This window comes from Tursiops truncatus, chromosome 3 (genome assembly GCF_011762595.2).
Source record: "Tursiops truncatus isolate mTurTru1 chromosome 3, mTurTru1.mat.Y, whole genome shotgun sequence".
Lineage (NCBI taxonomy): Eukaryota > Metazoa > Chordata > Mammalia > Artiodactyla > Delphinidae > Tursiops > Tursiops truncatus.
The window spans coordinates 127,995,169-128,009,497 of record NC_047036.1 but is presented as its reverse complement, the minus strand read 5'-3'; the positions used below and the strand labels follow the sequence as shown (position 1 = coordinate 128,009,497).

Sequence of the window (14,329 nt, the reverse complement as noted above, 5' to 3'; positions counted from 1 at the left end):
AGAAGCCGAGAAAGGATGGAAAATAGAAAATACAGGTCTAAATAAAGATATGTTCTCGATTTGTAATCTATATATGAGAGTTCCCTCTGCTTCTATTTTTCAAGTAAAGTTATCAGGCAAGAGTGAGGGCATGGAAGTAGTAAGACATCTAAGGGAGTGAATTATAAATGACTTGTCCCAGAGAGGAGAAAACAAACTTAACAGGATGAGAATTCTCCGCAGTGTGAGTGCCCATTTGATGTCTGTAGTCTTGAATTTAAACTGCAGTGGATTCATCACCATACTGTATGTGTCTTTTCCATTTAGGTGCAGATGTTTACCTGTTTAGGTAGAGATTAAGACAAGGTAAGTAATAAGATTCAATCTGCTGCCTTGGATTTCGCTAGGCAAACACATCAGAGGGTTAGTAAGGCAAAGTTTTGAGGGATTTTGTAAGGGAATGATTTTCATGCTGGACAAGAGAGGCTGAACTGAGTAAAGAGGCAAACATAGATAAAAGGCGAATGGTCACTGGTGTAAAACGGTGAGGTCAGTGCGTTGGAGACCTAGTTGGGGTGAAAATATTTTGGGGAGGATGAAATGACTAATCAAGTCAGAAACACAGAGGCTGGTGATCAGAGAGAAACGATGCTCGAAATGAAGATTTTAGAGGTGAGAGTGAATGATGATAGCAAGGTCTAGGATAAGGTGGGGTGGAAGACAAGAACATTAGTGGAGATGAAAGTGACCAATGGACCATCTTTTTAGGCACTGAAGTCACCAGATATTCTGATAAGCACATAGTTTTTGCAAATTCTCCACGTTATATTTAAAAGGGGGAGGCTCTTAGCCTACAGAGGTTCACTATTGAAGGCCAAAGTCATGGATTGCAGATATTATCAAAATCTGCCATAAGTTGTCCCAAGCTTTATTGAAGTCTACGAGAATGGTGCTCCATGGAATTGTTACTACACAACTTGTGTAGCTGTAGCACAGCCCTGTGGACATACTGAGCCTGACCAATGGTCTAGTCCAGTTGTTCTTAGGTGGGGAATCATCTGGGGATGATTTGCTCCCTTTCTCCCCATGGGATAACTGGAAGTATCTGGAGAAACTTCGGGTTGTCATAATTTCAGGGGGTGTGGGTGCTACTTGTGGGTAGTGGCCAAGGATGCTGCTAAACATCCTGTAATGGACAGGATCACTCTCTACAATAAAGAATTATCTGGCTCAAAATGTCAATAGTGCCAATGTTGAGAAACCCTAGTCTAGTCCCAGGAGCTATTTTGGAGCATTTCCTTTAATTTTCTTCTACTGGGCAGAGGAATGCATAGCTCAGACATAAAAGACCATGGTGATTTTTGTATCACAGCATGGGGTTCGTGTAGACTCCTATCAAGTGGTCCTTGCCCTAATCTCTCCTCCCCTTCCCACTGATGCTTCTTATGCAACTTGTTCTCATTCCTGGCTAGAGATAGAGAAAGCAACTATAATCACGAAGTCATTCAACTCATTACCTGATACATAAAATTAACTTAATTAAAAAGGAAGAATTAGGTCAATCCTTCTCAACTGGCCACACTTTAGTTAACCTATAAACTGTTAATCTAATTGTGGAGCCTCCCTGGACTCGAGAAATGCCCCAGAGGTATTCCTTGCCTTCTCTCAGACATTGGCAATTCACCAAAGGGCTTGCAAAGGGAGATCTAGGTTAAGTATCCAATACCTGGGGGCCAAGTTCTGAATGAAGTGCTACTTGCCCTAAGAACTTTACCTTTACTTGATGTTTTGTGCCAGAGTAGGTATTTATTTCTGAGACTAGTTCCTAGTCAGCTCTGCCACTAACTTGCCATGTCACCACGGAGAGGTCACTTTCCCTCCCTGGATTCAACTCACTGCCTGAAGCTTGAAGCGGAGGGACAAACTAGGTTCTGTCCAAAGCTCGAGTATTAAGAATCTCAGATTCATTTTGATAGGTGCCAATAAATTTAGCAGATTTGATATGGTCCTCTAGACATAGTCTCCAGTGAGAGAAATACAGTTACTAAACACATAACAATGAAAGGTGATGAATGAATATAGGAGAAGGTCATAATATCATCAGGGTCTTACCATTCAAAGTGTGGTTCCTGGACCAGCTTTATCAGCCTGACTTGTGAAAAAGGCAAGAACTCAGGTTCCCATTCCTTACTGAATCAGAGTCTGCATCGTAGCAAAATCCCCCAAGTGACTCATACATGCATTAAAGTTTGGGAAGCACTGGTCTAGGGGGTCAGGAGGACCTTCATGCACTTTTAATCAGCAGGAGGTGGGAATAAAGCCGGAAAGATTGGCTAGGCCCAGGTTAAGCAGTTTGGGCTTCCCTTTGTAGATATTTGAAGACAGGATAGAGCATTTAAGTGGGGGAAACATAATCAAAGCTGAGATTTAGGAAGATTCAGTTGTCCATATGTATTGAAACAGACAATAAAAAAGATTGCAGGAAGTAACTAGAAAAAGGGAGACAGTTACTAGGCTATTGCAACAATGCAGGTAATGGTATCACAAAGACAAAATAATGAATAAAACCTAATGTAATTTTATATTTCAACGGCGTGCTCATAAAAACCACAAGATTTTCCTATGACTTTAGAGCTCGTTTTCAGCCTCTGAGACACTTGAGATCAGCAAAGGGATTTTAAGTCTCTTTTCAAATTGCTAGGGGTAAAAATTTTAAATGAGAGCAATATGTAAAATAATGTATATAATATTTCAGTTATACAAGTAAAACCTATCATCAGCCACTTATAGACATGGGTATTTTATCATCCATGGGTTGCTCTCCATTGCCAAAGTGATCAAGTTTAAAAAATAAGTAAATAAACCCATGTATTGGGCAACATGAATAAGTAAATTAAAAGCATACAGGTAAGACACTTCCTTTTCTGGAACTCTATCATCAGCCAATTGTGATAGTTAGGTTTGTCTCCTAAGGGCAGTTAAACTCTGACATGATAGAATTCAACCATTCAGTGGTATCCATTCATTCCACAAAACTTACTGAGATCCTATTAAATAGGTTCTGGTACCTGTGCCAATGTGTGTATGTGGGGGGAGGGGTGGTCCCACACCAAGAAGCAATTCTCAGGACACCAGCTGGGTGTACTGAAATTCAACCCAATTCTGACACTCTCTACCCAGAGACAGCATCAGATTCCACATGTTAAGTGTTTAATCCTACAAGACTGCCCTCACTACCTCCACACTTAAGACATCAGTCACAAGACCAAGTTCTTACCTGTTCTTCTAAACAAATGGCTATAAATCAGAGATTCCCAAGACCTGATTTGATTGACTTGCTAGAGCAGCTCCCAGAACTCAGAGAAATAGTTTACTTACCAGATCACCGGTTTGTTATAAAAGGATATAACCCAGGAACAACTAGACAGAAGAGATGCATAAGACAAGGCATGGGGGAAGGGCAAGGAGCTTCCAAGCCTTCTCCAGGCATGTCATTAGCCATTCTCCCAGCGCCTTCACGTGTTCACCAACCCCAAACTCTCCAAACCCTGTTGTTTACGGTTTTTATGGAGACTTCATTACAGACACAGGAACGATTGAATCATTGGCTATTGAAACCTCCAGCTCCACCCAACCCTCTAATCACAAGGTTGGTTCTTCTGGAAGCCAGCCCCTCACCCTTAGGTTACCTAAGGGCTTTCAAAAAGTCACCTCATTAACACAACAAAAGACACCTTCATTTCTCTTACCACAGGAAATTCCAAGGGTTTGAGGAGCTGTGAGCCAGAAATTGTGGACAAAGACCAAATGTAGATGAGAAATACATTTTGGTCATCCGAATGACCAAATGACCAAATACACACTTCTTATAAATCACAGTGTCACACCCGTGATTACCCCAAGTAGCTTTCCAGGTGTGCAGACATGATGGTGAGTTCAAGCAGATGTGATTGCTGCCCTTCTGGGTAGACAAATCTTAAACTGCCAGAAAAACACCCTGAATATTTATTTCAAAACTTAAAGTGGAAAATTTGGAAGAGATGGTAGAGTAGTAGCTTACTGTGACTGCTGTTACAAATTTAGTGGTTTAAAACAACAACAAACTATTTTCTCCCAGTCCTAGAAGCCAGAGTCCAGATCAAGGTGTCAGCAAGGCCATGAAGGCTGAAGCCTCGAGGGGAGGATCCTTCCTTTCCTCTTCCCGCTTCTGCTGCTCCAGATCTTCCCTGGCTTGTGCCAATGGAACTCCAACCTCTGCCTTCATCTTCTCATGGCTCTCTCCTCTCCTCCCTGTGCCTTCTCCTCTTCTGTCTCTGATAAGGAGGACACTTGTCATTGCACTTAGGGCCCTCCTGGAAAACCCAGGATGATCTCATGTTGAGATCCTTCACTTAATTACATCTGCAATGACACTTTTTCCAAATAAGGCCACATTCACAGGTAACAAGTCTTTAGACTTGGACATATCTTTTTGGAGGAGCTACCATTCAACCCACTACAGATGGCAGGCATGCTCATAAAATGATTAGGTACTGTTAATCTGGTTATATAAATAAAGCTACAAGTCCACCAAGAGAGCCAACCATTGGTACTGTCCCCCAAGTTGCTCCAACTTGAGTAAAAAGACCTAAACCAAGCAGAGAGCTGAGGTATTAGAGAGGCACACATACCTTGCCATTTCTGTGAAAAAAAAAAAAAAAAAAAAAACCCACTTATCCCGGGGCCCATGAGGATGACTTCAGTGGCCCTTCAGAAGTGCTTGAATAAACTGACGGAGCTTCAGAAAAGCAGCATTTAAGTGAGGGGCCAATAATTTAACCGTCTTAGGGAAAGCTTCTCAGAATCACTCATCAACAGCGCTCTGTTTAAGTGATGAGGGGAATAAACCATAGCCCCATTATGCGTAGGAGAGTGAGAAGAGTCAAGGGAATTAATTTTAAAGCCAACAAAGTCTCAGTAAGGTTGATAAGCTTCAGATCCACTTGAGTATTTTCAACCCACTGCCATTTGTAGCTGTCAATAATGTTTATTGAATGGGTGTCAATGGACACTGGAAGTATATAATAATACAATAATAATTATGCTACCTAATAATTATGTTATTATCCCTAATATTAAGTAGTACAATTTTACATCAAAATATGAATAAAAATTATTAGATAAAATACATTATCACATTTAATCACTCATTATTATTTGAGACAATAAGTTAGATAAAAGGCATTCATCTACTATGAATCAATGAAATCTTTCAAGCCGAGAATATCTACATTATGCTTCTCTGAGCTTTTATACTAACTACAAAATTATCTAAAAGTGGATATATATATGTCATGTACAAAAGTGACCAAAATATATTTACAGCCACAATATAAATAGGTTGCTAGCCCAGGCCTCAATCTTAATAAAATTATCAACTTAGCCTGGAACAAGACATCTTCTCCTCTGTGAGGGTCACTGTTTTCTTCTCTTAAAAGAAAGGAATTCTCTCTGGGGCCATGCAATACAGGCCCAGAAAAAAAAAAAAAAAAAAAGAATACTGAAGTCACATAAGTTGAGAAATGCTGCAAAGCATATATTCTTCCTAGATATTCATAATTCACGTTAGTATACTAACGGTTCTGATGTAGATGTTTTGTAGATGTCAACAAACTAATTCTAAAATTTACATGGAAAGTCAACAGACCTAGAAGAGCCAACGCAGTACTGAAGAAGAACAGTTTCAAGACACACTACCCGATTTCAAGGCTTATTACAAACTACAGTAACCAAGATGGTGTGCTATTTCTGAAAGAACAGAAACATAGATCAATGGAAAAGAACAATGCCCATAAATAAACCAGGACAAATATCATCACGTGATTTTTGACAAAGAAACAAAGGCAATTAAATAGATAAAGGGTAGTATTTTCAACAAATGATGCTGGAACAATTAGAAACCTATATGTAAAAAATGAACCTACACACAGACCTTACACCTTAAACAAGAATTAACTCAAAATGGGTCATAAAAATGTAAAACTATAAAACTTGCAGAAGAAAATATAATGCACTTTGAGTTTGGTGGTAAGTTTTGAAATATAACACCAAGATTACGATTATAAAAGAGAAAAATTAATAAGTTAGACTTAATTAAAAATTTCTGCTCTGTGAAAGCCATCATTTTTAAGACAATGAAAAGACAAGCCAGAAACTAAGAGAATAAACTTGTAAAACATATATCTAATAAAGGACTTGTATTCAAAATACACAAAATTTTAATTCAACAATAAGAAAACAACCTAATTTCAAATGTGCAAAAGATGTGAAAAGACATTTGATGGAAGATATAGAATGGCAAGAAAAATTATTCAACATCACTTATTATGAAAATGCAAATGAAAACGAGATACTACCGTGTACCTATTAGAATGGCTAACATAAAAATTAAAAAAACAGATAACACCAATTGCTAGCAAAGATGTGGAGCAACAGAAACTCTCATCCACTGCTGGTGAGGATGCAAAATGGTGCCGCTACTTCAGAAGATAGTACGGTAACTATAGTTTCTTATAACACAAAACATGGTCTTATCACACAATCAAGCAATCACACTCCTAGGTACACAACTGATTAGAAAACTCATGTCCATACAAAAACTTGCTCACAAATGTTTAGAGAATCTTTGTTAATAACTCCAAAAACTGGACGCAATCAGGATATCCGTCACCAGGTGAATGGATAAGTAACCTACAGTATGTTCAAACAATGGAATACTATTCCGTGATTAGAAAAGAATAAGCTCTCAAACCATGTAAAGACATGGATGAATTTTAAATGTATTTTGCTAAGTGGAAGAAGCCAACCTAAAAAATCTACAGACTGTATGACTTCACGTATACCATGTACATAAAAGAGTTAACACAGCAGGCCTGAGACTTCTATCCTTCGAAAGACCTGCTTGCAAGCTGCTCCTTGGCTGGTATCTCAAGAAGTAGATTTCAGAAGGATTCCCAACATTCCAAGAATTCATAAGAGTGGATCACTATGTTGAAACTGCTTGTGAAAACAATGTGGTGTATGCTGAACACCTTCTTTTCTTCTAAGAATGTGGAATTTTGGTACGTGCTAGACAGAGAATGCCTGTGTGACCAGCCTCTGATAAATCCTGGACACTGAGCCTCTAATGAGTTGTCCTGGTAGACAACACTTCACACATGATGCCATAACTCATTGCTGGGGGAATTAAGCACATCCTGTGTGATTCCACTGGGGGAGAAATCTTGGAAGCTTGTGCCTGGTTTCATCTTGACTTTGCCCATGTGCCTTTTCCCTATGCTGGTATTACTTGGTATTCTTTCACTGTAATAAATCTTAGCTGTGAGTATTACATTCTGAGTCCAACAAGTTCTCCTAGTAAATCATCAATCCTGGGAATGTCTTGGAGATCACAATACACATTACATTCTGGAAAGGCAAAATCACAGAGTCAGTAAACTGATAATTTGTTTCCAGGAGTTGAAGAGGGTGATTAAAGCACAGTGGAGTTTTCAGGGCAATGAAACTGTTCTGTGTGATACTGTAATGGTGGATATGTGACACTATGCCTTTGTCAAAACCTATAAAACTTTGTAGCACAAAGAATGAACCTAACATACACAAACCTTTTAAAAATAATGATTTAGGAAATCAGGGAATCTCAGGATGGAATGCAAAATGTGACGGAGGAATCTACTATATTGCATATGTATGAAGCATCCTTACTTGTGGGAATGGAATAAACCTAACTTTGGAAATTAGTGGAGCCTGTAAGATTAAAGGGAAAAGAAACTATACATAAGCACTGGACTCTAGCTAATTTTTTTCCCCATGGGGGTGCAAGTCAACTCTGAAACCATTAAGCATGTATACTGGAGTGGAATAATTAAGAAACTGAATAACAGATGGTGGGAGGAAGGTTCTTCATTGTTGAAATCAGAAATTACACATAAGCAAGGGGAGAAGCCTAAAATGATCTATGTGGAAATGGATTAGAGTTAGAGACACCAAGATGAACTCTTATTTATCTTAATATAAACACAGATAGTTAAATATAGAAATATTTATAGATATGTATATATACACCAAGGTAGTATATTTCCTTGCTCTGTCAGCTGAGACTGCCTAGCAACCATGGCGCCCTAGTTGCAAAAAGCACATCTAGCACCCAGATCTTGGTTCCAATATCATTCATACACACACACACACAGAAAACCAACTAAGCCTCTTTTGTAAAAACGGCTGATTCTACTGATGCTAGGACTGGGACAAGAAATGTATAAGATGAGCCTGAAACATCCTATAGTGCCAGAAAGTAAGGAAGTGCTAATTTATTAATAAATAAATAAATACCCACAATGATAAAGGTATGTCAAAAGAATACAGGAAACAACTTAAAAAGCTCCCAATGGCCAAAGATGGAATAATTTGAGCAACAAAATAAAATCACATTGAATAATAATAATAATTATTATTATAATACCTGGATTTCTGGTACAACCTTTCCAAATGACCACACGCAAGCTATTACTTCGCAGGAGTAAAAGAATGGTCACTCCTGCCTTTCAGTGGTTTTGGTTGGTTCACAGTGTCCTTGAAGATTCCTCTAAAACCCCCACTCTGCTATCCCAACTTCAGGTTTCTCCCTCTAGGATTTACAGTTCAAGCATGACTTGATTCTATTGTTAAAATAGATTCTTCTTGGAGAGAGCGATTTCTGTCCAGGTCCTTACCTGACAGATGAGCTGCAACTGACTGACCTTCCATTTGGATCCAGCTTCATGCTGCATTCTATCTGGTGCCATGTGGGTTCAAGCCATGATTCTTCTCCTTACAAAGTGGGGGGTTTGGAAGCATCATTTTGCCCAAGTGTCAGCATCTTCACCTCTGAAAAGGAGATCATTCAATTACCATGTTCATGAAAACGTGTCACAGTCAAATGAGAAGACGAATGGCAATAAACACCATGAACTGCAAACCCTTACCTACCTATGAAGGTAAAGGATGACTCCCTTATACATATACACATCACTCTCTTCCAAGCATGTGCTAACAATATCATCTTCACAAAGAGCACAACCAACTCTCCTTATAAAAACTAACCCAACTCTCAAGGCTTACCTCAAATACTACTTCTTCCATGAACCTTTCCCCAGTTCCCAAGTCAATACTCCCATAGCTCTCAGTACTGTTTCTTACTGCTAATCATCCCTTCCCTTGTACTTCATTTTCTGTCCTGTAGTCGTCATCTCATTTGAGATGTATCTGAATGGTATTTTTTTTTTAACATCTTTATTGGAGTATAACTGCTTTACAATGGTGTGCTGGTTGCTGCTGTATAACAAAGTGAATCAGCTATACGTATACATATATCCCCATACCTCCTCCCTCTTGCATCTCCCTCCCACCCTCCCTATCCCACCACTGTAGGTGGTCAGAAAGCACCAAGCTGATCTCCCTGTGCTACGTGGTGGCTTCCCACTAGCTATCTATGTTACATTTGGTAGTGTATATATGTCCATGCCACTCTCTCACTTTGTCCCAGCTTAACTTCCCCCTCCCCATGTCCTCAACTCCATTCCCTACATCTGCATCTTCCCTTGTATGTTATTTGTTGTTTTTCCCTTGCTGCTTTTAATATTTGTTCTTTGTATTTAATTTTTGATAGTTAGATTAATATGTGTCTTGGTGTGTTGTTCCTTGGATTTATCCTGTAATGGACTCTCTGCCCTTCTGGACTTAAGTATTTCCTTTCCCATATTAGGGAAGTTTTCATCTATAATCTCTTCAAATATTTTCTCAGTCCCTTTCTTTTTCTCTTCTTTTTCTGGGACCCCTATAATTTGAATGTTGGTGCATTTAATGTTGTCCCAGAGGTCTCTGAGACTGTCCTCAATTCTTTTCATTCTTTTTTCTTTATTCTGCTCTGCAGTAGTTATTTCCACTATTTTATCTTCCAGGTCACTTACTCATTCTTCTGCCTCAATTATTCTGTTATTGATTCCTTCTAGAGAATTTTAAATTTCATTTATTGTGTTGTTCATCACTGTATGTTTGCTCTTTAGTTCTTCTAGGTTCTTGTTAAACGTTTCTTGTATTTTCTCCATTCTCACTCCAAGATTTTGGTTTATCTTTACTATCATTAATCTGAATTCTTTTTCAGGTAGACTGCCTATTTCCTCTTCATTTGTTTGGTCTGGTGGGTTTTTACCTTGCTCCTTCATCTGCTGTGTGTTTCTCTGTCTTCTCATTTTGCTTAACTTACTGTGTTTGGGGTCTCCTTTTCACAGGAGGCAGGTTCATAGTTCCCATTTTTTTGGTGTCTGCCCTCAGTGGCTAAGGTTGGTTCACGGGTTGTGTGGGCTTCCTGGTGGAGGGGACTAGTGCCTGTGTTCTGGTGGATGAGGCTGGATCTCGCCTTTCTGGTGGGCAGGTCCACGTCTGGTGGTGTGTTTTGGGGTGTCTGTGAACTTATAATGATTTTAGGCAGCCTCTCTGCTAATGGGTGGGGTTGTGTTCCTGTCTTGCTAGTTGTTTGGCATAGGGTGTCCAGCACTATAGCTTGCTGGTTGTTGAGTGGAGCTGGGTCTTAGCATTGAGATGGAGATCTCTGGGAGAGCTTTGCCTGTTTGATATTACACGGAGCTGGGAGGTCTCTGGTGGACCAATGTCCTGAACCCTGCTCTCCCACCTTAGAGGGACACCCAGCCGGAGCACCAAGACCCTGTCAGCCACACAGCTCAGAAGAAAAGGCAGAAAAAAAGATAGAAAGAAAGAAAAACATAAAATAAAATAAAGTTATTGAAATAAAAAATAATTATTAAAAATTAAAAAATTAAAAAGTAATAAAAGAAAAGATTTAAAAAAGAAAGAAAGAAGAGAGCAACCAAACCAAAAACAAATCCACCAATGATAACAAGTGCTAAAGACTCTCCTTAAAAAAAAACAAAAAGGACAGGCATAACCCTAGGACAAATGGTAAAAGCAAAGATACACAGACAAACTCACACAAAGAAGCATACAAACACACTCACAAAAAGAGAAAAAGAAAAATATATATATTTCGTTGCTCTCAAAGTCCACTGCCTCAATTTTGGGATGATTTGTTGTCTATTCAGGTATTCCTCAGATGCAGGGTACATCAAGTTGATCGTGGAGACTTAATCTGCTCCTGAGGCTGCTGGGAGAAATCTCCCTTTTTCTTCTTTGTCCACACAGCTCCTGGGGTTCAGCTATGGATTCGGCCCCGCCTCTGCATGTAGGTTGCCTGAGGGCGTCTGTTCTTCCCTCAGACAATGAGTTGTGCTACCAGAACATATATATATATATATATATATATATATATATATATATATATTTTTTTTTTTTTTTTTTTTTGGCGGTACATGGGCCTCTCACTGTCGCGGCCCCTCCCGTTGTGGAGCACAGGCTCCGGACGCGCAGGCTCAGCGGCCATGGCGCATGGGCCCAGCCGCTCCGCGGCATGTGGGATCTTCCCGGACCGGGGCACGAACCCGTGTCCCCTGCATCGGCAGGCGGACTCTCAACCACTGCGCCACCAGGGAAGCCCTATATTTTTAAATTCAGATATAATCATGTCACTGTTAATATCTTTCAGTAGCTCTCCACTGCCCTTGGGGTGAAATGCAAACTCCTTAGTATAGCAGGGCTCTGCCATTTTTTGACGCTGTAGGCTCATTTCTTCCCACTCTCATCTTGTCACACAGGATTTTCTAAAGTTTTCTAAATGCATTAAATTTTTCATGGCTCAGCCTCTTTACTGCCTAAATTCTCCCACCCAAACCTTTGCCACAACTGCCCCACTCCCTTCATGTGAATAATCTCTCCCTATTTTTTAAGATTTTATCCAGGTGCCATCTTCTCCATAAAAATTTATTTGGCCTCCCTCAAAGTCAAACTATATGTCTGTTCTATGGTTTACAGTGCTCTGGACATAATGCTATACACACTGAGGGAAAACAGAATATGTCACCCCAAACTGTGTCTCTTCAACATAAAACTGTCCTGAGCTGAAGGCAATCAAGAAGCAGTAAACACAGAAAAAACTCCTTTTCTGTTTAAAGACAGAATATAAATCCTTCTTTTTCCAGAGACAGACTCTTAACAGCCCAGAGGAATCTGCAAATCAACCTTGTTAAGCTAACCTTTATCACTACCTAGTCCTAATTGGACTATCCCTAGCTCAAATCCCTTGTCTTGTCAATTCTTCACAAATGTATTCTTTCTTTGTCTAAAAGGTACCAAACCTTCCTGCCATGGTCATTTTCTAGAATCTTCACTCTCTTGTGAAGACTCCCATATACATGTAAAAATTCAACATAATTTGTATTGATATGTTGTTTTCCTGTTAATCTGTCTTTATCAATTTAATTTTCAGACACAGTCAGGGACCTTAGGAGGGTCAAGGAAAACTCTTTCCTCCCTTACAGTGCAAAAACTAAGTGAATATCCCATACACTTATTATTATCATTATTTTTTCTTGGCATTGAACCCAAAGTTTTTATTTTATTTTTTAACATTTTTATTGGAGTATAATTGCTTTACAGTGGTGTGTTAGTTTCTGCTTTATAACAAAGTGAATCAGTTATACATATACATACACTTATTATTATTTTTATCTGTCTCCCCATTGGACTGTGAGTTCCTTATCAGATAAAGAAACAAATGAATGAAGTCTATACCATATTCCAGGAAGTTCCATCACCAGGGTGGTTTGTGCTAAGAAAGACTGCTCTGAAACTAGTATTTTCCTTTTGAAGTACCTGGGCCCATGGCCTAGTTTCTGGAAAATTAGCCTAGTTTATTATAAACTATAAGCTAGTCTTCCCCTGGTTGTTGGTGACCTGGAACAAATTAATTTCAAATACTAACGTGTTACTCAAGGACTTTATGTCCTAAAGCCAGTTGGAGGGCTGATAAAATAATTTAATTCAGTGAAACAATGTGTTACTTACAGTCACTAATTAGGTGTTTTCAAACCAAATTGTTGTCTCTGCCAAAAAGAAAACTGCCCAATTTCACAGAATCAAATTCCTGGCCAGGTGGCCCAACACCTCCACATTTTTCTCAAGAAGCCAAGTGACATCCTCTCATGCACACGCTGAGTAGATGGAAAACTACCCAGTGTGCGATGAGGGGTAAGGAGAAGGCCTATGAGGAAGGCCCTTACAGTGCTCCATCTAGGAAAATCTTTTCCCTTTAGAGAATTTTTGATTCCAAATTTGCTAATTCATTCCTTTTGCTACAGCAAATTAAATTCCTGCAATTGATCTAGAGCAAGGGTGTTGTAGGGTGGTTTGGTATGATGTCAAATCTACCTGTTTATGACAAAAATGAAGTTGTTTTTAAGAGTGAAGCTGTTTCCAAGAATGAAGTTATTGTTTTGATATAAAGGTGAAACTGTGTGTCAGGATGTCATCACCCACATCTGTGGTTGTCGATAAACACTCAGGAGCTCAGCTGGGGGCTTATTAACAAGAACATATGAAGAAGCAACTGTGGTGGGGACGTTTAGACAATAAATACTCAGAGTTTGTAAGGACTATGGGATAGTGTTCAGTCTGGGCAAGGTGACCCCTTGCTGATCTAAATAGCTCTCTGACGACCCTGGGGCATTAGCTCCTGCCTTGGTAATTGCGATTCTTTTACTAGTAGTCATGCAAGCTGTGCCATGGCCCCTAGGAAGAGATCATCTAGCCCATCAACGGTGATGCCACTGTTCCCTAGCAACACGCTGTAGCAACAGGAGACTTTTGTTCTTTGTGCTGACAGCTGGATATCAGCTCTCAGTTGACTAAACCACCTCCCCTGAGAACCAGTTGGTAGAAAGGCACATCTCAACTAAATTTGGACTTTATTGCTTCATGTCCCCTTGCCTGGAGCAGTAGTGTAATTAATCTATCATTGATTTGGAGGATGTTATTTCTTTATTGGCTTGAGAGACATTATCCTGTACGCTACAGGCTTGTGAAATTATTATAATTCCCACAGTGAACCTATATTAAATAAAATATTGGCAAAGACAATCTCAGTCTCTGAGCAACCCTTGCCCCAAACAAAACAAGGGGTCGACAAACTTTTCTTAAAGGGCCTGATAATAAATAGTTTGTTTTGTGGGCCAAGCAACAAAATTGAGGCTATTACACAAATACTAATATAACCGTTTAAAATATAATCAGTTAAAAATGTATAAAATACATCCATAGTTTGCAGGCTGTGTGGCTGGATTTTGCCCTTGGGCTGTAGTTTGCCAATCCATGTGCTAGAGTGTTGTCTGTCTTCCCCATGATAGCTCTTCAGGTACCTGAAGGT

The 14,329-nt window shown here is 39.4% G+C and overlaps 1 long non-coding RNA gene across 1 annotated transcript in view; it reads right to left on the bottom strand.

Annotated features, from left to right (window-relative positions):
• Positions 1-9,371, bottom strand: part of LOC141278348 (uncharacterized) — a 400,162-nt gene extending 390,791 nt beyond the window's left edge. The window contains exon 1 of the long non-coding RNA XR_012330925.1: positions 8,730-9,371. This is a non-coding gene — a long non-coding RNA (uncharacterized lncRNA). The remainder of the gene's footprint in view (positions 1-8,729) is intronic.
• Positions 9,372-14,329: the final 4,958 nt, after the last annotated feature.